Source organism: Sinohyriopsis cumingii, unplaced genomic scaffold (assembly GCF_028554795.1).
Source record: "Sinohyriopsis cumingii isolate HCF-2022 unplaced genomic scaffold, ASM2855479v2 utg002371l, whole genome shotgun sequence".
NCBI classification, from domain to species: domain Eukaryota; kingdom Metazoa; phylum Mollusca; class Bivalvia; order Unionida; family Unionidae; genus Sinohyriopsis; species Sinohyriopsis cumingii.
The window spans coordinates 68,967-94,672 of record NW_028316196.1 but is presented as its reverse complement, the minus strand read 5'-3'; the positions used below and the strand labels follow the sequence as shown (position 1 = coordinate 94,672).

Genomic DNA, 25,706 nt, shown 5'->3' with positions numbered 1-25,706 from the left:
GTAGACAGAACGGAAAGTGTTACCCCTGGATTCTATAGGAGAATGCTTGATAATAGCAGGCAGAATTAATATTTAATACCAATAATACTATAATACAGGTTAGATAATTTCATTTCGTACTCTACGGACATTCGAACCCAGGTCCGTGGGTAAACGGCACACATCGCCTTGCCTGCACACACCAACCCATATTCCATTACGACAAAGCACACATCACCAACAAAATGATGCTACTTAATCGATGTAATATGCACTCGTGTGTAGGAGATAATCGCATGACGCCCTAGTATATATATATAGGTTTTAGTCTAGTTCCTTGTACCAGATTCATAAGATTTAGTTTCAATTTTTCTTTGATTCTGAGCAAAACGCGTGTTTTAATGTTTTTTGTATTGATCACAGACCTCTTAAACCAAAAGTTGAAAGGCGACCCGGAGGTGGGGTAGGAGGAGAGTTAAAAATACACACACATGCAGTAGAAGATTTAGCAACTTAGTATAGGCGCCGTCAATGATTGAGACGGGCACGTATACTGTAGTCAGGTGCATATTCTAAACACACAAAAAGACCAACTATTGCTGATTAACAAGTGGATATATATATATATATATATATATATATATATATATATATATATATATATATATATAGATAGATAGATAGATAGATAGATAGACAGACAGAGACAGAGGCGGAGACAGAAAGAGAAAGACAGAGACAAACAGATAGATAGACAGACAGAGACAGAGGCGGAGACAGAAAGAGAAAGACAGAGACAAACATACAGTCTTGATATAACATTGAAAGCTATACATAAATGCATTCATATATACATATATGTATAATTTACATACACTGGATAAAACTGTGCCAGTGATCCTATCACTAGCATCAGATCGGGTAACAGCCTTTGTTCGAATTTTACACGTGACTTTAAGATAGTGGCATCTGTAATAAACAGTGCAAGAGTACTGAGCGGAGAGACTTTACTGTTCAGTTAATCAAAATCTTTAATGTAGCAATTTGTGTTCAATTGAACAGGAGAAAAACACCAATCCGATGCGGACCATATGATCCGGGTAACAGACTAACTAACTCTCTCTCTCTTTCTCTCTCTCTCTCTCTCTCTCTCTCTCTCTCTCTCTCTCTCATATGCATTTATGTCTGGTTTTCTAACGGTTTGTCGCAACCTCATCATGTCTGTCAAACTATCCTTCTAATTGTCGCTGTGCCAGTCTGCCCCCTAATTCTCTCGCCGCCCCCAACATCAGTCATGCTGTCATTTTCGTATGATACATCTGTATTGTTTATTGTTTTTTGTCGTAAGATATGACACGTACTGTTGTCGCAGGAATTATTACATGAAAATTTATGTTTCATTTAATTTATTTGTTACATGTATAATATTATGAAGAAGACATATTTTTTACTGTCTCCACGACAGATCGGAAATTGTTTTGTATTTTTTCTTAAAAATAAATTGATCGAAAGCAATCTGTGTTACTTTCATTGTCGGCCGCCATTACAAATTAACCTTGACATTGCGAAGTCAAATTATTAACTACGGTGGCTTTTCATACTAAACAGTTGAAGCTCGTGATTAAATTACTTACATGCCAAACTGTTTACTTACTACTATGATGCTTAAACTAACGTGAGAAACTAATGATTATCATTTTCGCTCCAGAAAAGCATGATTTATTTGTTTTCATACGGTAGTTCATTGATCACATGATCACATCACCGTGTTCACTTGGCCCGAAATCGTTAAAAAAAAACATAAGTCCTCGATGGGAGAAAAAGTCACAGATTAAATTCCAGGCAAACAGGACTCGTGGATTGATTTGGCTAAATGTTTGATTTTATGTACACAAAATTTCATCAGAACACCATTATCAGCTGAAGTTTAACACGACTCATCCTCTTGATTCAACGAACCATTCGGAGGACTGATACTTTTGCCATTCTTACATTTTATCTCTGCATCTATCTGTATCTATAAATAAGTTGACACAGTCACCCTTGACTATTAAGCAGCTGGTGGAGAGAAGTCAAGAATAAAGTAAGGAAGGTAACGGTAGGACAGATAGAAGAGTAATTATTGGAAGGCAAAAGTAAGTAAAAGAGTGTCAGTGTACGTTCTCGTCCCTTCATACTCGGACCAATCCGGCTACTGCAGCAGCAGTGAGATAGGTGAACTTCAACCGGCATAGACATGAGAATCACTAGGTCTTACTTGTAGTCAACGAGTTCATTAGAATGTGATTTTGGAAAGCTCCTTCCTGTGAGATACAAAGTCAGGAGCTTCTCTGCATTTACTGGTATTACTTTTGTTCCATGTCCCTTTTGTACGTGGAAAGAAGCTAAACTTGAAACAATTTGTTGAAAGTGGCTTTAATTGGAACTTCTTCCTGTGGTTTGCCCTAGTTTGGCTTTACGCTGGGGCCAATTATATTTCCGCGATTATGTCCACTAGATTGTTCATTATTTTTTCAACATTGTCAGCTGGGCCTTGGATTGCCTGGATTCGAATGATTCCCACTGGAGATGATTGAACATTGCACTGACGCTGCTAGTATTACGGTGCCTATTTGTGGCGAATCTAGCAGCTCTCTTCTGAACCATCTCTATCTTATTTGTTAGGTCTTTATTTTCTGGGTTTCACATGGTTGAGCAGTACTCAAGATCAGGTCGTACAAGCGAGAGATATGTTGCACTTTTTACTTCCTCGTTGTTGATTTGAGGTAACGGCGCAGGAAACTAAGGTTACTGTTCCCTTTCTTCACTGTCTTGTCTATGTGCCTTTTCCATGAGAGATCTCTAGAGAATTCCACCCTAAGATATCTTGTTGCCTGCTCAGTAGCTGGCTTGTGCACCTTAAGACTGTATTTGGACAAGATCGAAGATTTCTTCCTGTAAACTCTTAGGATGCTGCATTTTTCAGTGTAGAATGACATACCCCAAATTCTTTTCCAAAGGGACAGTCATATCGGGTCTTCTTGTAGGATCTCACAATCCGCAAACTTCAAAAGTTCCAGTGCTTTTCAAAACCGATAATTTCTGTCTTTGCATTATGGGATTGCGGACTGCATGCAAGATTCACTTGCCTCCGATATTGACGAGCTCAACAACATGCAGTTTTACGCACCTCCGAAACTAAAGATTTGACAAAGGAAATGCACCAATTGTACGGTTTGCACAAACATGTTAACAACTTTACGAGAAAGTTTACTTAGTTTAGATTATAATCAAGGTATATATTAAAATGGCCTTAGCAGGTCATGAAAATAAACAAAGTAGTCGGACCAAGTGTTTGGAACTATTTTTTTTATAACTCTTAGCGTACAGACGTGTCATCAGAGCTGTTCGGATAATGATAATATCCATAATCTGATAGTAAATCGCCATATAGGTGAGTAGCTAATTTCGTGGCTACGGCGCAGAGTGTTTATCTAGTCTGTGTGGCCGTGTCAAACATGCTGTAGAAACTCGGGATTTTAAGTTTTAACTAAAATATTTCAATGGGCATAGTGTTTTCCGAATTTCATTTGCATTTTCCATATTTATAAAGTTATTATATGTGTAAAGCTTTTCATGGGCATTCCCTATAAGCAAGTACGTGAAAAATGTCTTCCAATATGTTAATTAGATTTCGCCACTCACATATTGTCCAAATTCGCATTATTTCAACGCATCTATAAGAGAAGCTACATTATTTTGAGGATTTGTGGAGAAACATACATGGAGAGTGCAATTTCTCAGAGAAGTAATATTTATACAGATCAACTGCACTCAGAGGAGGGCAACTTTATAGAACAACTGCATAGAAAAGAGCGCAACATCATTTGGAGAGCAAGAGGGCACCTACATAGAGTTGCTGAAATGGTCTTGATACACGCGCATTATCTGGCGGACAACCTACTACTGTGGGTATTTCTACTATTGGGCATTTTCATCTACCTCCTGTCGTTGATAATTGGAAATCGAAGGCGAGGACCGGTGATCTTTTCTAAGGATTTTGTGAAGCCTCCCAAACCTCTCGTCACAGACCATGCAACGCGGAAAAGGGTCCTTAAGCAACGTAAGTTTTCTATCACGCCCTTCACATGCATGTCTGTTGTACTGCCTGTTTCGTCTTCGATGTCGCCGTTATTATTATCATTATTATTCTCTCTCTCTCTCTCTCTCTCTCTCTCTCTCTCTCTCTGTGAATTGTGATTAAACTGTGGGAAATGTTTATGTTAGTAGTTGTTATGTGAGAAAGACTGTGTAATTGGTCCGTAAAAGACGTACTTGATCGAAAACAAGGATCACTCTTTCTAACAAAGGCATGTTTAGATTTCGAATGTGTCCATATTGTAGCACACAGAAGTCTCACTACTTACCGAATGAAACACCTGAGCGATCTTGGCTTGTAGTCCATTGTGTCCCCTCCCCTATTTCCAGGAACTTCAAGACAACAGTCGCTACCAGATGAAGGGTTTTTAAACGCGCGAATACGACTAATAATTGTGCACTAATTATCAATAATAATAATAATAATAATAATGAGGACTTTGTATAGCGCCTAATCTTTAGAAGCTCTAAGCGCTTTACAACATTAGACAACACCTATAAGATAAAAAACATATAATAATATTATTACAAAAACAAACACCATGAAATCAGAAAAACATTATAAAAAAAAGATGCTGAGAATATTTCAGGTAGGAAACATTATTAGGTCTTGAAGTTTGTTCTTGCAGTCGAAATAAGTGAGTTTTGAGAGCCCTCTTGAATGTGATCACTGTGTCTTTGTGTCTAAGCTCAGTGGGCAATTCATTCCACGTTGCTGGGCCCTGGTATGCAAAAGAACGCTGTCCATCTGACTTTGTTTTCATAGTGGGAATAATGAGTATACGATTGTTAGAAGAGGAGCGTAAGTATCTTGCTGGTGTGTACACATGGGCGAGGTCGGATAGGTATGTTGGACTAGAGTCCGACAGTGAAATGTAGCACAGAGAACACATTTTGTGTTTGATTCTGGATCGAATGGATAGCCAGTGTAGGGTACAGAGCAGCGGGGAGGTGTGATCTGACCGTGGTACTCTAAGTATGATCCAAGCAGCTGTGTTTTGAACTTTTTGAAGTTTCTGGAGCAGATATTGAGATGAACCAGACAGAATTGAGTTACAATAGTCCAGTCTTGAAAGTACTAATGAACACTCAATACCTAGAAATATCCTGATCATTCGTTATGTTAAGAAATTTCTAGGGGAGCATTTTACGAAACTAATTCATGTTACCATAAAGTCTCGTCAATGTTTTACATCTTGATGTCTGCTGCTTGAAAATGGCTAATTACTTGGTTGAGAAATATTTTCCCCACACCAACTCGCTATGATCAGGTAAATAATTAATCATATCTAATAAATCTATAAACTGAGACAAAATGCTAATAGCACATACCCTATATTTATTACAATGTAATAGCTTTTGTAGTCTATGTATTAAATTATTCTTCACTACGATAGTGTAAGAAGTATATTTTTACATGCCCATTTTATCTGTCATAGTTGTATTGGCGCTTTGTACAAATGTTAAATCCTGATTTTAGTATCACATACCTATATAAGAACCTCTTAGGTGTTTTTCCTGACGTCCGAGGGTCTGTATTTTCATATCTAGCGAATCGAACTTTTATAAACCACAATTATTTATTCGTGTCCTTCACGCTATAGAGTTAATTATATTTGGAAAGTAAAGGAGGCGTGACGTAATAAATACAAAACCCATTCGTGTTTTATTCTGAGTCAGGGGACGTAAATCATTCGATATGGCTTGACGGCTTCAACATTCCTACGCTCAGTGCCGGATTTAGGACAAACGAGGCCCTGTGCTAGTTAAGTTATGAGGCCCCTTACTTGGGCCCTGAAAGAGGTAGGCCCGGTAGGCCTACACAGGTAGTCAGGCATACATACTCTGGGCCCTGAAAGAGGTAGGCCCGGTAGGCCTACATAGGTAGTCAGGCATACATACTCAGGAAGTTTAGGAGTAGTTAAAATATTACGTGTTACCTGATCAATCATTATTTTTACAATGATGATTGATGAAGAAGTTTACTGTTTACACAAAACAGTCAAATAATCAAACTGCCATGTTTTTGTATTACCCTGTTAAGGCATGTTTACATTTTTACAGTAGGCTATTTGATGTCAGAATTATCTTCCTTCGAGCTTTCCTGACGGCAAACTCATCAATGATTTCATCAAAATCAGTAAGTCGCAGTTTATCATTCTCTGTACAGAGAATACGCAGACCAGACAGCCGCTCTTGTGACATTGTTGAACGAAGGTCACTTTTGATCCTTTTCAGCCTAGAAAATGATCCCTTTCCAGAACAGTTAGTGACCATCAAACACGGGAACAATCTAAAAATTGTTTCCACATTTGGGAAAGCAGACAGAATTTTATCCTGTTTTATTATCTGGTACATGTCTTGGTGGCTGAAACTTTCTTTTTCTGCATGAGCCTGTTTGACATACAAGTGGAAAGTCTAGAGTTCATCAGCAAGACTGAGATCAACATCCTTTGGATATTCTTGTTCTAGTCTCTTGACACCATGGAGAATTTGTTCCCTTCGTAACATCCTTTGGATATTCTTGTTCTAGTCTCTTGACACCATGGAGAGTTTGTTCCCTCGGTAACATCCTTTGGATATTCTTGTTCTAGTCTCTTGACACCATGGAGAATTTGTTCCCTCGTTGCTTGCAGATCAATTAAAAACGAGAAATTGTCAGCAACACTCCTATACACAATAGCTCTTCTTTCTAAATTTGAGTGAAGAGCATCAATTACAGGGATAAATGGCTGTATCATAAACTTATCTCTTGGAGGAATTTCAATTTCATCCAAGGCTTCAGTTGCACTGCCATCATTGTGTTGATGTTTTCGTACTCTACGCCTTCTTTGGAGAGTTCTGTACTCTACATCAGGTAGAGTAGTTTTTGCTTGCTCCTCAATCTCACCAAGGTTTTCCCGTGTGTTGGAAACAAATTGCAGAAGTGAACTGTATAGGTTTGCACACGTGGTCAATGAAATCTGTGTACTTTGAAGGGCATTACTTACTTTGTGAAAATGCTCAAGCAAACCTGTCCATAGATGAAGTATGAACACAAAATCAAATTCTTCCATTTTCTGCAACCGATTTTGAGCTTGTCGTCTAGTATCACACTTTTCAGTGTCATCATCATGGATGTGACTGAGTGCTTCAAGAATGTGAGCATAGCTTTCACTGATGGCTGTCGTAGCTCTGGCATGGGCCTCCCATCTTGTGTCAGATAAATGTTGCAGAATATTTGACTGTGGTGGCAAGAAGTTTTTCAGTACTGCCCACCGTCTTGTAGAGGCTGAGAAAAAGCAATAAAGTTCATTGACCAAGCCAAAGAAATTCACTGCATCCAGGCAAGAGCCAACTGCAGCTCTTCCAACCAGATTTAAGGAATGCCCAGCACAGGGAATACATTTTGCAAACTTATTCTTTTCCATAATTTTCTGTTGAACGCCATTATACTTTCCAGCCATGTTAGATGCATTGTCATATGACTGACCCCTGCATTTACTGAAATCGATTTCAAGTTCTTCAAAGAAGTTCAGTATCAATTCAGCCATGCCTTCACCTGTGTGATACTTCAGTTCAATAAATGTCAAAAATCGTTCAACTGGTATTCCATCAAGGAGAGAAACATATATAACAATTACAGAGAGTTGATCAACATTGGAAACAGCAGGTTTTGCATCGACCGATACACTAAAATACCCTGCTTCTTTTGATTTCTTTCACTATTTCGTCAAGAACTTTTTTAGCCATTAGCTGGATAACTTCTTCACATATGGTTTTGGATAGGTATGATGGATGGCCAGATCCTTTATTTCCATTCTGGTTTATGTGGGTACATAAGAATGGATCAAATCTGGCAATGAATTCCAGCAAACCGAGAAAGTTTCCGTTGTTTGGTGAGCCGAAGGTTTCATCATCTCCTCTAAAAGCCAATCCACGTTCTGCCAACAGACAAATCACTGCCATCACTCGTTGAAATACATTCCTCCAGTATTTCTGTTCTGCTTTGACTTACTCATCAAGTTGTGTTGTAAGCGTCTGACCACGTTTTCTTGTTAAGTAGGTCAACATAGAGTCCATATGACTTTTTGAATTTTCATGGGTCTTAATAATTTCAGGATGAGACCAGTTATCAAATCCTAAAGAAGCTAGAACTGTAGTTGAAGAAACATTCTTAGAGAATTTCGAGAAAAGTTTGCACACAAAACAGGAGACTTTTCCTTCTGTTGGAGAATATACTAGCCATTCCCGAGGGTAGGTTTATCCATTGATTTTAGTGGAGAAGAATAAACTTCTTGAGTATGAACGAGTTCACTAGATCGAACTTACAAAAAATACACCAGAAAATGTTGGCACCACTTTAATATCATCACTCAATGAAAAACAATGACACAAACAAACACTCCTATACAGCATAACAATCATAGATTCATAAATCATACCGCATATACTTCGCAGCAAAAGCCAACTTACTAGCAGATTTCTATAAACAATTATCTACTCCGGTATACTTCACACAAGAACAACATAACAACATAACCAAACATATAAATCAACTGTCCTCAGCACACAACACTGACACAATACAAACAGACCCAATCCCTACATCTGATATACAAGAAGCAATACAAAATCACAAAGACACCACACCAGGTTCAGCCGGAATTAATCAGACCACTCAGAAAACCCGCCACAGGTGGTACTGCACCCAAACACTGCAGACCAATTTCACTTTTATTACTTTTAGGAAAAAACATTTGGACGTTTTGACTTTTGAAAAACATTTGAAAAATTCATCGTAAAAATGTTTTTTGCCAGGTAGATGGGGCCCCCTGGCCAACGGTGCCCTGTGCTTAAGTACACCTAAGCACAATGGTAAATCCGATACTGCCTACGCTATAGGCCTATATTTATAGGTTGCTGCATTTGTATGGGAAAATATGAACGAGTTTTGGGATGGAATACTGCACGAACTTGTGAGTGCAGTATATCCTCCGACAAAACGAGTTCATATTTTCCCATACAAATGCAGTAACCTTTTTATTATATGCTCATTTTTTATTCTACCTAAGGTTTAATTATATAAACAAAATACACTACAAGAAACAAAGTAAATGAATGAATGCCGTATTCCAAACTAAATACACAAGCGCAGATTTGTCATTACACAATGACATCATTATTAATGCGCAATAACTCCGCCCAGATAAATTTGAACTTAGTCGCGCGCTCGACATAACTTTCGAAAGAAAATGGCGTGTCTAGTTAAAATTGAAATTTGCAGTCATATTGTGAATGAATGCGCATTGCAACAACTTTTCCATTTGATCTGGAATGAATATATTTTGGTATTTTGTTTCGATTCGACGAAAGTTTGTGATTTTGGACTGGATTCATCTGTGCAAATTATACATGAAATACATCGGATTGAAGTGGCGCGGGAGAAGCGTGTTTACGTCCGCATATGTGTTTCTGTTTCTGTCATTGAATGTTTGAAATCATAACGTGGGAAAAATATGAAGTTTTTCAATTGCAATTATCAAAATGACGCAATGGAATTTAATGCTTATTTCATTTTGAGTGCAGTAAGGAGGATGCAATTGCACTTATCATTGAAATTACAGCACAATTTCGAAATGTGTAATCCAGACTGAAAACTTATGACATGGCTCATGTAATTCGGATTTGCAGAATTAAGAAAAAACATTTTGAGGAAATTCAGTGTGCAAAACTGTAAGTATATTTTATTTTTCCATTCTTATCACCAGCTAAGGAAGACAGTATATGCCTTGTCACTTGTATGTTATTTGTAAGGACCTAATCTTCCGTCTTTTATATAATGTAGCTAGCCTAAATCCATAACATTGTATCAACGCGGAATGTGCCAAAACAGCTGGGTTTTTTTGCAGTCCACGAAACATGTTTTAGTTCATTCAGAAACAAATTTAAACAACCACAACGTAAAGAGCCTCTTACGCGAGTGTGTATGATTTGTTTACAATAGAAAGTAGTTCCTTTATTCACGTGAACGCTATATGTGTAATGTCAGTTGCGTTCAGTATCGGTGAATATTAAACGATTCTGACAATGTAAAGTTAACGGGGAAAAAATGAGCATATAATAAACATCGTTCTTTCCGTCTACTCGTAGCAAAATATGTATGTAGATTTTTATATGCACATATCATAAACAACTTTTACGTAGTAATATTATATCATAGGGTTTAATGCGACAAGAGTTCCCGAAAACCTGGACGCAGTTATTATAGGGAGCGGTATCGGAGCTTTGACGACAGCTGTCCTTCTTGGCCGAGAGGGGAAGAAGTTTTGGTCCTTGAGCAACATGACAAGGCAGGAGGGTGCTGTCACACCTTTGTGGAGAAAGGATTCGAGTTTGATACGGGTAAGTTAAAGAAGAAATATAGGAAGTATATTATAAAAATATTATATTTCCATAATGGTGTTCTATCTTCGCTTGTCATGCTTCTTGTAAAAAGTAAGATGATGTGTTTGTTGTATCTAATTGTCTCAAATATTCTAGATTATTATCATTACTCATGGTGGCTGTCCATACTGACAAAATATATTATAAAATAAACAACTGTTCCGCATGGCCTAAGTGGCTATCGCGTCCGCCTTAGATGCGGCAGGTCTCGGATTCGAACCCCGGCTGAGTCATACCAAAAGATTTATAAAAGTAGTACTAACAGGTGCCTCGCTAGGCGCACATCATCAAGAGTTTAGTGCTAGGACTGGTCGATCTGCTGTCAGGATAATGTGACTGGGTTGGATATGACGTTAACAATCCAAATCACACACACACACACACACACACACACACACACACACACACACATTAAAAACGAAAACAAATGGGATTACAGAAACACATCTTATTTATGTAGTAATGTACATACTGTTGTAATTTCCCTTCTCGTTTAACTAAATAAAGACTAATATAGTTTCATACAAACCTGAATAGGGAAACTGGAAGTCAGTTAGATTGGCCTGACTATGAATTATATAGAATAAAGCGTGGGAAAAAATGAATTTACATACGATTTGTTAAATTTTAGCATCCAGCTAGAATTGGCACATACTAACATGTTGTTTTTTTACAATCAATAAAAGTATTCAAGAGAAACAATATCAGAAATGTAATGCCAAAAAGATCCAATAAATCCAAAACTATTAAAACACGTCAAAATCGTTCTTTTCTTCTAAGCACGTGGAAGTAAGCACCTTGTCTGAAATATTTCTGTTTTTAATGAAGAGTGATCTTTTTCACGAAAAATAAAGTTTACATGCTGTAAATTTTGCGCGGACAAAGAAAGAATTTATTTCGTGAATAAAGTGACATTTTCGTGTGTTTTTTTATTATAGGTTTTCACTGACAAGCACCTTTTGTAAGAAGTGATATTCTTCCTGAATATCAAAATATTTCCTCGAAGAAGAATTTGATTTTTGTGTGAAAAATGCACACAAACGTTCTTCCTTCTGGTACTACGCCTTCAACCAACTGTTTAAGTCACGATAGACCTCCCACGTGGTCTCAACGTGTCTTCTTTCTTTCTCATTCTCGGGTGTCGCGTCTCGCTCCCACTCGAAAAGCTTCCTGTGAAATTAGAAGAGACGAATAATATGGTCTCCTTGCTCTAACCTCAGGAGAATTAACCACACTCTCACAGACCTTTCATCAGAATAATGGCGAATAAAGTATCAGGTAAACTCACACTCACATCTAAATATTCCATAAATGCTTGGGTCTACAATAATTGTGCCATAACAACAGCAATATTATCGACTTCTGACACATGCATCCACATTCATAATTGTTAACGTCTCGATATAGTAAACTCTCATCATCAACAACAATGATACGCATTTCCTACCCTACGAATTATAACGACACATGAAATATACAAATACCTAATAGTATATGCCCAAGTCCAACAATGACTAACTCTGCATACTTGATACTCACAAAGCAAGTACAAGTTCCAACACAATTCACTAATAAATTCAGTCATGCATTACGATGCAACATAGTAAATTTTACAATTCAACAATCTAATACGTTGGATGTTAATACTACGCTGAACACTGAAGATTCCATTTATATTAAATAAAAAGGTACATAATAATCCATCAATCCTACAACCCTAGTTAGAAGAGTGAGGCAAATTCGAGCGAAAATATGTTACCTCAGAAGCCTTTTGTTCCAAATCCAAACTAGAATTTTACAAGAATTCCTACCCGCCCTTTTACAAGTGCACAACTTATGTTATCGGAGTACAATTCAACGCCTCTCAACTTCATTGCGATCTTCACTTTACGAGATCCACATCTGTACTAACTGTACTAATTTACCAAAATGAATGTAACCTGAATAACGTATCGATAGCGCGGGAAACTCCACCCTAAATATGAATCACTCGGTTCCGAGTGGCTAAGGCCCGGTCTCTTTGAAATTGCCCTGGGGTAATTTTTCACTTAACATGTCCCTCTGAACCGGTCGGGACATCGCTGACTGGGTGCAAAGCAAACAAAGGCATCTCGACTCGTACGTTTACTTCCTTTTGAAGTAAGCCGTGAACAGGCCGTTGCGTAACGGTTACGCAACCGACAGGCATTTTTTTGTGTACATAATAGGGTTTATACTCGAAATCCTTACTTAATTCGTGTCAACATATCCATGCGTTCTCACTACTATGTAACTTTAAGAAAATGTGTGTATACATGAACCTGAACATCAGCAAATTTTCCCCACAACGTGACATTGTGAACAAAAGTTAATTTTTCGTGGACAAGGTTCAGTTTTCTTGAAGAATGTACATTTCTTTAACAGAAAGCGAAGCTTTTGGTCAAAAGGTGCAATCTTTATTAGATATTTTTTATACTATGGATGTTACAATTTTAGTGAAGGTTGGTGATATTTTTCGTGAAGAAAGGACTCATGAGAACAAGTTTCTCTATGCACAATAACTTCTTGTAATTTTTCGGTCACAGTACACACTTTTCTGCGTGATAAAAAGGTTATCACTCTTTCTTTAAGATTTTCACAACGTTTGCTAGACATGTCGTTCTGAAATGAGACAGTTTCTTCAGTAAAAAAGTATTATTCCTTAAAGCTTTCGTTCAAGAAAAATCATTACATTAATGCCACGAACGGCTATTGGTACTCGTACTATTGCCCACTAGTAAAGTCACATTTCTACGCGCTGGTCTAATACATGTGTCGAACTTCGTAACCAGTGATAACATACACTGACCGCCATACTTCCCTTGCTGTTTGCTCGGATCGGTAGCACGAATACGCCAAAACAATATAGACGATCCAACTAGCCAATGACGAGGGATCAATGTTTATCTATCCCCGAGAATTTCACATATAAGATCACATTAATTCTGTCCTTTTGTCTTTAAGTTCGCCGCGTGCAGTTCATGTTACCACTTGTGATTTCTGTTCATGTGGATAAAACAAGCCTGTTTGGGCGAAATTATTAATATCTCCAGGTTCTAATGGATTAATTCTAGCTAAAGGTGATATCGCCCCTCATTCACCGCCGCAAGATTCGGACTCCCAGCTTCGTCATGAGTCAAAAGGTGCGCAAGGTATTTGGTAATGCAAAACAGATATCAATTCGTCATATCATTTGTAGACTCGCTAAATCGCCACTCCCCTCCCAAAGTAGTATAATTAAAAAGGATAACCGATACACTAGGGGTGTAACTATACGCCCCAAACCGTACCGCAATATAAGAAACTCAACAATACGTATTTGCAATATAGTAACACTTTATGAAAACAATAAAGTAAGCACTGTAGCATTTACTTCTTGAAAATACATCATCTCTAAGTGATGTTACCTTGTAAGACTTCAAACGGAAGTCAGCGGTACTGGCAAAAGTAACCTAAAAATGAAACAAGTCTACAAACACCTGAAAGCAGTCGAATTGTCAGCAAATAGAAATCTCACTGTCAGTTATAGTCCTGTACAGCTGAGGTTTCACCTTATCAAAGGATCCTACATTAGTAGGGATTCTTTCCTGAACGTGTCAACATCACGCTTCACTCTTTGAAGTCTGGATTGAGTACTATTAATTTAGGTCATTAGGAACAAGACATACACATATGAGGCAAAATGAAGTTTATAACTTATTTAGGTCATTAGGAACAAAACATACACATATGAGGCAAAATGAAGTTTATAAATTATTTAGGTCATTAGGAACAAGACATAACACATACAAGGCAAAATGAAGTTTATAAATTATTAGTGTTAATAAAAATAATCCCTTTTGCTTGACTGACCACCTTACCCCATTAAACTTTGCCCGAATACCGAATAACGGTCCCGTGCATCGCATTTTACATTCTCTTGCAATCTCGTGGTAAGCGTGTATCTAGCAGAAACGAAAATATGATTTTTTAATTAAATTGGATTTGCAAGATGAAAGAAAGAAAAAATCGCGATACAGAAAATTAAGCTTACTGTGTTTATGAAGCAAACCAAAAACACAAATTAGTATTGGAATTGGAACTCGTCGGTCGCTATGTTCCTCACTATTTCCGACTGAATTCCGGTTGTGTAACGACGACAATCGCGTCGAAGGGAGATCCCCAACGATTCGAAGGAAACGCAAAGTAGCCTTTTTCAATTAATATATAACCTTTGTAACTCTTATATACAATTCAGCTAATTTGCCCTTTTCCTGACTCAACCTAGCGATACTTAGTGACTTTTGGTAACTACTGTAGATCGTAATATTCTGTGATAATTAATAGTGACATTCAGTGACAAAATAGTTATATTTTTCAGTGCCTAAATGATCGATTATTATGCCTAAACAGTTAGTCTTCTGCCCTCAGTCGACAAGGGACACGCGGATTCGACAAATCATTAACCAAACGGATCGCTAAATCATTAAATGATTCAATCTTGGATACCATTTGATTTAATTAACACATATTTTATGTCCTTGGCGATCCAGTATTTCTTCCACTGTTCAGAAAAAATGGCGGTCAATTTCATTATGGGTGTCTTTTAGAGAACTATCCTTGAAAAAAATAAATTCTCCGTATTTTTTCCAAGGTTAAAACTGAGTTCGTCTCTTTTCCGCTGTTGGTTCAAACATGGTTGTGAACTTTAAATGAAATCTTAATTATTATATCACAAGTGTCTTAAGTAAGGTATCTTGGCAGTTTTAATAATACCAATAAGACATAAGAAAACGTGAAGTCTTTTTCTCCTTTTCAAGCACTGGGACATCCCGCCGCATATATGTAGCATGATGTCCCACCCAGTCACATTATCCTGACACCAGGCCGACCAGTCCTAACACTAAGCTCTAGCGAGGCAGCTGTTAGTACCAATTTTGTAAGTCTTTGGTATGACTCTGTCTGGGTTCGAACCCGCGAGCTCCCGCATCCGAGACGGACGTTCTAGCCACTAGACCAATGGAGCAGTCAATCAGTAAGAGAAGAGACTCGCATGGTAATTCAGCAAGTTGTATTATTCTCATATAGACTTTATTTAGGTATCAGTAATAATAGGGGATACTTTAGGGACAATGGAAATCCTAGTCAAAAAGGTCGTGGGAAAGTTTTGGGACAAGGCAATTTAACATGGGGAATTTTAACAAGGGTGGGACTATAGAGGGACACAAAAGTATTGGGACTGTATAGGGACTATAGGAATGGAACAGGCGAGGTGACGTAACGGTACTGAAGATTGGTAAAAATGTAGCAAGGGGCTGACCTCAATCGGACCAAACAACGCGAAAAAACATAGAACACTTCGCGGGAACGGGACTGGTGGGACATATACATATTTAACACATACAACATACAATATACACTCATAGATGGATGAACATTTTTCTATCACACAAACAACTATACAACAGACTAAAACAAATTTTAGGAATGAAAGCAAATCTTTTCGAGGCATATGAGTTTCCCTCAAAAGGGCCTTTATGCTCTTCCTCTTCTTCTATTTTCTCCAGTTCTTTCACCATTTCCAAACTTTTTCAATGTTTCCTTTCTTCTACTTTTCCTTCTCTGGCTTCCAGTCAGAATGTCCCATAGATCTAAATTTCTCATGCACCTTCATTCAGCTTTTATTCAGGCTTTCAAACTCCTCTTTTTCCTTTCTCTCCTTCGCCCAGTTATCTTTAAACTTCTTCACCTCCTCTTTCATTACCTTTCTCATAATTTCTTCAGCTTTCTTTAGTTGGTTTAGCCCCCTCTTCACAAATGACCATTCTGTCAAATTCAGTATATCATCTAAAATGCATCTGACTTTGATAACATTAGCAAGCGCTTCCTTCAAGGTTCCCACTCTCACATACGGAGGTTGAATGAAGCATCTTGATTTCTCCACTTCCTCCTGTATCATACCTTGTACCAGATCCCTGGTTAATTTCAGACTGGTCACAAATGCTAGGCTGCCTTGAAACTTCCATTCATCTGCAAGCCTTTCCACCACATAGGCTCCATCCAGTACCAACTGCCTTTGAAGTTGCCATCGTCTTTTATTCAATGTTGAATGACGCGAAGGATCATCATCATCATGATCATTTACATTATAGACGTTTTTGCCCATACGGGCATGTACGTCTAGTTAATGTCAATAAGCGGACTATTTAATTGATCCCGAGGGGAGGAATTAGAACCTCATCCCACTGATATTAGTGTGCATCAAAGGCAGTATTTAATTGAACCGTCAGGTCTTGGGTCAATATGACTGGCTTCGTAGACCCTAGCGACCTGAATGTAAGGCTATACCGGAGTGGGGATAGACCCAGCACGCACTCGAGTTAAAGGCAGCAATTCAGTCTGCATTAGCTGCGCTAGGTGTCGACCAAGCAGTATGTGACGCTAGAAGCGATGACGTCACATCGGGACACCTAGGTGTTTATTCCCATGTGGAGAGTTAATCAAATGTTCATGAAAAGAGGAAAAAGGACATTTCCCTTCATGTATTTAATATGTGCTATGCACGTGTATTAATCTATGTCCGGCAGAAGCGAGGAGGAATTTTCAGCCAGGAAGGAGCCCACGCACTAAGAAGGCACCTTGGTTTATCCAGGGTATAAATTTTGACTACCTTGCCAAAAGGTTCATGAATTGTCGTCTTGACAGAGTTTTGGAGATATCATCTGTACCGTTTTTATTAAAGATAGTACCGCACCAGTGACCGCATATTGAAAGTATGTAGGGTTATTTAAATTTTATTGTGTCTGATTTGGGTGGGTTGATTCTTGGTTGGGGTTCACCCTTTTATGTACGTTTAATGAAGCTTTCCTAGGGTTGTTGCTGCGCCGCTTTGTGCAGCTGGAACTGATGGTCCTTGGGGTTTGGACCATCTCATATATTCTTAAGTTTAGGGTCCTAACTAGTTTCGCTAGTTAATTGGTTGCCGCTTTGTGCAGATGGTCCTTGGGGTTTGGATTACTAGGCATTAATTTTAGGGTCATAGTAAGTTTTCTTATTTTGTTAGACTTTGCCGCCTTGTGCAGCGGGGCCTGAAGGTCTTGGGTATTTTATACCACCTTATATATTCCAGTTTTTTGGGTCTTATCTAGGTGTTCTAATTGTTTAAATGCCTCGAAGAGATGCTGTGCCTTAGTGCAGTTGCGTTTTGTTGTACTACAGATAATCTACGGTCACCTTGCGTTAGGAAAGATGTTAGTGTCCTTAATATCATGATTTATGATTTTGGTGCCTAGTGATGAAAAGATTTATTCTTTTTAACACTTGATTAAGGGTTATTGGATTGTTTAGCTGGTCATACATTCGGATGACCCAGGGTGCTGTTGTGGGTGGTAGGTGAAGATGCAGCATCAGCCCGCGCTTGGCGGTACACATCCCTATATCCCTATTTGGGCGGTAAACCGTATGCTACTGCCGCACCTAATTCCCCACCCAGTCACACTAAGAGGGGCGTATCGTGGTGTAGTGACCAGCTGTATTGGTTTAGTTAAGATACTGTAGTTTTATATTTTAATTGGTATAAGGTATATTGTTTTATATGTGTCAGGTTAATGTTGGGCTAGGTACTTGCTGATCTATTTTATGTTTGATTCATTTTCCTAGTTTATGGATGAAGCTATTAGTATGGCGTTATTTTATTTTCAGGTTAAGTCTTTTTTTAGTTAGACATATATCTTTGCCGAATACTCGGGTCGCTAAGACGTGTCAAATTCATCTGATCTTATTTATTCCCTAATTTTAAGTCTGTTTGCCTGTCTACTAGTTGTGATAAGTTGCACATCTTTTTTGGGGGATTATTTTCCTAGCTTGAGGATAGAGTTATTTATGTGATATTAATTTGTTTTCAGGCTAAATCTATTCAGGCTAAATCTATTTTGATAAAACATAAATCTTTGCCGAGTACACGGGTCGCTAAGACGTGTCAAAGACATCTGATCTTATCGTTCCTTACATTTTGTTTGTTAGCATGTCTCCTAGTTGTACTTACTTTAATGATATTTATTTATTGTTTAGGGGGTCATACACACGGATAGCCCAGGGTGCTGCAGTTGGTGATAGGTGCAGGTGCCGCATTAGCCTGCGCTAGGCGGTACACACCCCTACTTGGGTGGTAAACTGTGTGCTACCCTCGCACCCAATTCCCCACCTAGTTACACCAGGAGGAGCGTCGGTAGTGAAATGACCAGCTGTATCGTTACATTAAATTGATCTTTTGTTTAAGTCCACTCTTTTATCTCCATGTCGGTGAGGAAGGTTATAATATTTTTGTGAAATATTGCCCTTATTGAGGCGCGAACGACGAACGATTCTACTTTATTTGTCAAGCACGGACGTGAAGGAAAACAGCCATTACACTCACTTCACATATTATCTACTATGCACACAGGGCAAGAGTAAAAAACAAACCCCTTATATACTATCCACACAAACGTACGCGAACGCATATAACCCCCCCCCCCAAAAAAAGATACTATCAAAGAAACTACAATATATACTATCCACAAATGGGATGGAGAAATAAACCACAATATTAACTATCTACACAAACGTACGCGAACGCTTTCAAACCCCAAAATCTACTATCGACACACGGGAAGGAGAGAACAAAACCAAAATATACTATCCACACACGGTAAGGAGAAAAAACAAAACTAAAATATACTATCCACACACGGGAAGGAGGAAAAAGCAACCAAAACAAGATTATACTATCCACACACGGGAAGAGGAAACACAAAAACAAATAAAACAAAATATACTATCCAAAAACGGGAAGGCGAAAAAACAAACCTCTAAATCTACTATCAACACACGGGAAGGAAACAAAATATACTATCCACAAACGGGAAGAGAAAAAAACCAAATCTACTCTCCACACAAACGTATGTTCACTTTTACAAACACACACTTTACTATCCACACAAACGTACGCGAGTTCATAGAAACACACATACGCACTCAGATCACATCAGTAATGAAGTGAGTGTTTATAACCATACTACTCCACATTCACTCAAATTGGCAATTCGAATACCCTCTTTTTTAACTTCAAATACACCTGGCTAATGGTTACTTCTCCCGGGTCTGGCATCACAGACACATCTCCGGCTCCAATCCTGCTCCCATCTGATGCGTGTGGCTGGTAACGCGGGGGGGGGGGACTGGCTTCATTCTCCCAGACTTTCAGCTATAGTGAAGACTTCACTATCTCTTCTCCTATGCCACACGCAACAATGCCGTGGCCTCCTTTTTCCTCTTCCCATTTTTCAGTCTGGCGAGCCACTGGTCTTTATACTGGTGACAGTGGCTATGGCTCTAGTGCTGATACTGTCTGTGGAGGCGTCCTCAAATCAGGCTTGACCTCACACAGCGGTCTTTGCATGTGGTGAGCAGGATTCCTCTCTTCTTTTTTCCTCTTCCTCCTCTTCTATCATGCCTTGTTCGGTTATGGCCTCTATAGCCACCTCATCCAATAAACGTCTGGCATACCCCAGGTGCATTTGGAGTTCAAGCAATTTACTTAACCTGCCCATCTTCTTTTAGTTGTCTCGTTGACAATGGGTAGCCAGACTAACGAGCGTTTCCTTTATATTTGTGAAGCGGGGACGTGAAGGAAAATATCCCCTGATACCAAAACGTACAAGACCCATATTACCATCCATTGCATGGAACGCACAAAGACTTTTTGTTTGACAAGCTACTTCTAGCAAAGTAAAACAAACAAAGTGCCTATAGACACACTTCTATTTTTTTAAAAACCTTACTAACATACAATTGGCAACTGAATTAATATCTCTTTTCTAGAGTATTGTTTTTTTGTTTTTTTGTGGATATGGAGTTATGACAATTTTGGTATCGTCTAAGATTGAGTCTCCGTCTGGCGGCATGGTTTCCAACAGGATAGGGTTTGCTTCTTCGGAATGAGAAGGAGAACTCTTTGGTGTCTACACGACAGTCCACAAAACCTCTGTCTGGTTCATGTTGCTGCTGCTGGTGATGATCTCTATGCTTCTGAAGTCTGTACTTCTCCGTCCCTTCTTATCTTTTTCTTGATTTCCTCTCTAAAGAGAGCTTCTGTCAGGTCTTCGGTCACTTTCAACATTCTGACATTCTCTATCTCTTCAGGTCTGGGTATCAGGCTTTGCCTGGCACGATGTAAATTCACGTAAGCTTCGTTCGGCTTGGGTAGTCTTGAACACATTTTCGAAGGAGGATGAGTCAACAATGGATGGTCAGACTCACTGACTGACTGACTATTTGCATTATGGACACTTTCACCCATAGGGCATGCGGATCTGGTTAATATTCGAAACGGACTGTTTAATTGTTCTTTCAGGAAGGAACATGAGCCTTATCCCCCAGGCCAACGACACAAAGCCCTCAAACGCCAGCCCGTACTTAACCAAATCTAATCCAGTTATTTTAGTGGACAATACAAATACCAATTAGGCTGGAAGTACGTTACTTACCGTGTCGACGTAACTTTATGTGGACTCTTGGACCTGGTTTCCACAACACTCACCGGTGTTGGTGTGCAGGTTTCGGGGTTCGGTTGTTGCAACTTATATTTACATCTCAGTATGACGTCATATGATAGTCCATCCAGGCACCCAGCTTCAATGTTCCCCTTTAAGCACGATAACTCGAGGTCAATGACAGCCACTGGCAACGAGTCGTGTGCCCTTTTCGCGTACTGGACCTCAATTACCTCCCCTGTGTAGTCCTCAGACTTCACGTATTTCTTGTCGAAAAGGGTAGGAACGTAACACCTAGTGTCGTACTAGAGAGTGGCACCTTCTCCTTTGACAGTTGCAGACGCGATGTTCTCTGGTTTACAGCTTGCTTCCGGCTCGCACTCTTTCCTAGCGACGACATTCACCTGGGTGTGCCTGCCCTTGGGACAGTCCCTTGCAAAAGGCCCCGAGCGATTGCTGTTGTAGCACGTACTAGGCCAACACCGTCCTGTAAGGCTCGTTTTTGTGGATGAAGCCTGTCCTGGTCCGTGGGTGGCATCGTCACCTGTAGGTCCCCCTCCGACCTTTCCGACGGTTACGGGCAGCCAGCTCTGCTTCAACCACACGGCAAGACGCAGTGAGTTGAGGTCGGTCCGTACCACCGGAACCTCCACTCTTCGATTGAGCCTGCTCGTATCTTTCCGCCATGCTGACCATCTCTTCGAGAGTCCGCTGCTCTCTTTCCGCTAGGAATACTGTCAACTGGCGACGGTAAGTACTCAGGTCATTCTCCTTGAGTATAACCTCACGTAGCCCGTCCGCCATCTTTGTCCACTTCTCAAATAGCCCTAAAACACGCGTGTGGAATTTAGAGTTCGTTAACGTTGTCTATTTCGTCGAGTCCCAAAAAAGTTTTCGGTACGTTTCAGTGGTTAGCCGATAATGCCAAAGAAGGGCCTTCTTAAGCGCGTTGTAGTTCTGTGGATAAGGTATGGTAAACTTCGCGAGCTCCGCCTTGCAAAACGACTGAGACGTTAATCGCCCAGGGGAAATTGTGCTCGGGAATTTTATGAACGCACGCTAGTTCTTCAAATTGCACGAGGAAATCGACAATGGACTCATCCATGTCATTGAACCGTGGCATACTTATCTGTACTATTCAGTGGTCGATATTCGGTCGTACGCTCCCTCCATAACTCGTACTGGAGTCGTCCCTCTCGGTGGTCCTAGCTTCTACCCTTAATTTCTCCATTTTGAGAGCATGAGCGAGCTCTGTTTCTTTTGTTTCTTCAGCCATCCATTCTTTGATTCTGTCCTCAATGAACGCTGCTAGGCGATCTCCCTCGTACCCTAGTTCTTCTTTGCCTATGGAGCGATACTCTTGAATCATCTGTCTTTCTGTAGTTATTTTGTGAGGATACTAACAGAAAGGTATACCCTGTCTCGACTTACTAAACAATTGACAGATGTTACACGTTCCTAACCCAATACTTACCTTTTGACAATAACTAACTTCGCTCATGTAAGATATTTTGCCCGATATTTGCTTCACAATTACAGCAAGTAACTGAAATCTACCAAGCATGGAAATATCAAAATATAACATACACAAGCTGAAAAATCATAACAATTCGAATACACATAATGGAAAATATCTCACAACTGTTCACTTATAACTCCTACCAAATATAACTTTAGGTCGTAAAGATAATATGTATGTCTTATTCAGATCCCGGACGAAGCCGTCGACTGTGACGTGACGGTTTGTTATTCCGTCAATTTGGAAGGTGTGGGGTGGGGTGCTTCCAATATTTTATTTAAATATTTTATCGAAGTCCCAACCAGGATCGATTTTGGTTGGAAGTGAAATTAGTGAAAGATAGATGTAAAGCTCCGATCCCACAGTCAGCAATGCCGACGGTTAAATGATTGAATATACAAAATTGCGAAATTCAACGAATAACAATTTAATGACAATTTAATAATAAAACGATTAAATTTCACAAGTACTCTCCTTCCGCTCAACCCTGTGGTAGCCTATTGCATTATTTGATTAGTACTGTGAGATAGCTTTCCACATGCCCTTGTATTCTACTCATCTGTGTATTCTTCTCTTCTATTCCTCCTATTCGGTCTACTCTTCCTCCGATTTTCTCCAAATTCCTTCTTTCCACCGACTCCTCGATATTCCTCCTCCTTCTTTCTTTTTCTCCTCCTCGACTCCTTTTTATCCTCCCCCTCGACTTTCTATATCGACTAGACTTGTCGTAGTCGACTGCTGTGCTAGTTGCACTTTCGTCTCTCCTCTTGGAGACTCGGGACTTAGCTAAGCCGGACGTTCTGTCCCCCAAAAGTTTCCTTTAAGAAGCTTTGCATTCCTTAGAATCTCCTACGTTTTTCCGCCAAATTACGTGTGGCTCTTTCGGAGTAACCATTTATTGCTCATCAATCTTCCTAGGCGAGACTACATTTTTGCTTGCTAGTTAGAAGTTATAATTTGGATCGAAATCGTTATCACACCCTCAGTCTCAATTCTGATTGGATGTCGCTTTGACCTGATCCAATCAAACTTAGCGGGCAATGTCCTTCTCGCTGTCTTTCCACGTGGGGACGGATTTAGAACACTCCTCGGTCACTCGCGGTTCCTCTGATCTTAGGAGAAGGCTGTAACACCTAGGTGGGAAGTTGCGCTATCTTATGTCTGTGCCGATTCAAGATACCGGATCTTCTCTCTGGTCACGGTAACATAGCGTAAGAGTTTAACTCTAGCCTGCGGCTATGTTTAGACAGCAACCTTGGCTTGTAATAATACCTTAGCTTATACATGACTTACGCCCTGGGCTGAGCAAACGTGGCGCGAAATAAGTTTGACAATATTACATTCCAAGCTCTTATAAGAAACGCTTTAGAAGTCAGTTGACCAAAAATTACATTAAATTAAGAATCTTCATGGAGAGCAAAAAATAAATTAGTACCTAAATTTAAACTCAAGCGTTATAACGAATTTGTCAAACCATTACATGACCTTCTACGCGTTCTTTACCAACGCCAGAAAAATATAAAATTCTACTCAAGAAATTATCTTTAGCTCTGTAAAGAGATTTTCGGCTTGAGAAAAGAACAAATTTGAGACAATCTTTTAAAGTGTTTTCTCACTGACGAAGTTGAATGGTTGTTGGGGGTAAACACTGAAAATTGGGGTGGAGAGAGAGAGAGAGAGAGAGAGAGAGAGAGAGAGAGATTGAGAATGATTCCATAAGCATATTTTTAGCACACAAAAAATCTAAAGCAATTTTTCGAACCGTGCTTTAAGACTTTTCAGGCGATTTCGCATGTCAGTCTTATAATTAAAGGTAATATACAAAGAAACAACGAAAAAAAAAAAACCAGTAGATGTAGAGATGTGAATAAGTACAAGAATAGATGTAAGAAAGAGTTAATGAATCAGAGAATGATTTTTTTCCTAGTTTTAATGGTACTTTTAACACGTTATTAGCTATATGATGCCGAGGATAAGGAATCTACGTGACTTCCCCCAGGGATATAGCGAGGCAGCCGACTTGGGCTCGCCCGCCTTTGGGGTTTCGAGTCCGACTTTCTGGAAACGAACATGAAATAAATAAATGTGCGAAGAGAGAGAGGCAATTATGGGAATTACGAAATATCTTAATTTACAAACGAATGATAATAAACAAGATGACAAATAAATGAATCTACAAGATTTTAATGTTATAAGATCAAATAAAAAACGTACTATACTCGCATCAATATGAGCAGATCAACATAAATGAGTTAGAACTTTCACAATTTTCAGATGACATAAACACTTGTCATTTCGGGTTTAAATTCATTAGACAAATCAAAAAGTGTTTATCTGTGATATTTTTCTTTTTGAGGATTTATACTATTATTTACATTTTCACACGAAGTATCAAGCGTTACTGTTTAAAACACAAGGTTAAGACATTGCAAAATGTCGTTGTTCTTACAATTCTATGACGTAGTTGACATGTATATCCCCTCAATTGAAACCACGCAAGGTCTCGCATCACTTGAATGACCATAGGCATGCGCACAGACAATATCAACATCTTTATGAAATACGTCGGCGTACACATGTAATAGCAGCTGGGTACAATATTTCTCTAAACTATTATTTCAAGCAATAATTCAGTCGGCTTGAGTACCGTGCAATTGTACTGAGTTATCCCTGTATAAGGCCTTTATAACAAAGTGTTCACCGTGCAATTGTACTGAGTTATCTCTGTATAAGGCCTTTATAACAAACTGTTCACATACTGCAGGAATTCACTATGTCGGGGAGATGGGAGACGGTGAGGATCCCAGAATATTGATAGAGCAAGTCACGGAGGGTCAAGTCGTCTGGATTCCCATGGACGAAGCCTATGACACGGTATGTCATAAGAGACCCCTTATTATTCAGCTGGAAAAAAGTACGACTTGAGAACTTGCAATCAACTGATTTTAACTGTTGGAAGGCAGAACGCAATTTATTTTTCTCATGATGCAAATAATTTTATGGTATATTACATAACAGTGCCGTCCTAAAAAGTCTCATGGGTACATAAATTTGAATTTGTTAAAAATATTATATATATATTACCCCGTACACCTCGATTTCTTAAGAAAGACGTC

The 25,706-nt window shown here is 39.1% G+C and overlaps 1 long non-coding RNA gene across 1 annotated transcript; it reads left to right on the top strand.

Moving 5' to 3' along the window:
* Positions 1 to 820: 820 nt before the first annotated feature.
* Positions 821 to 25,466, top strand: LOC149770776 (uncharacterized). Its single transcript, XR_016418471.1, has 3 exons — positions 821 to 1,079; positions 10,319 to 10,500; positions 25,355 to 25,466. It is a non-coding gene; the product is annotated as an uncharacterized LOC149770776 (long non-coding RNA).
* The last annotated feature ends 240 nt before the right edge of the window (positions 25,467 to 25,706 follow it).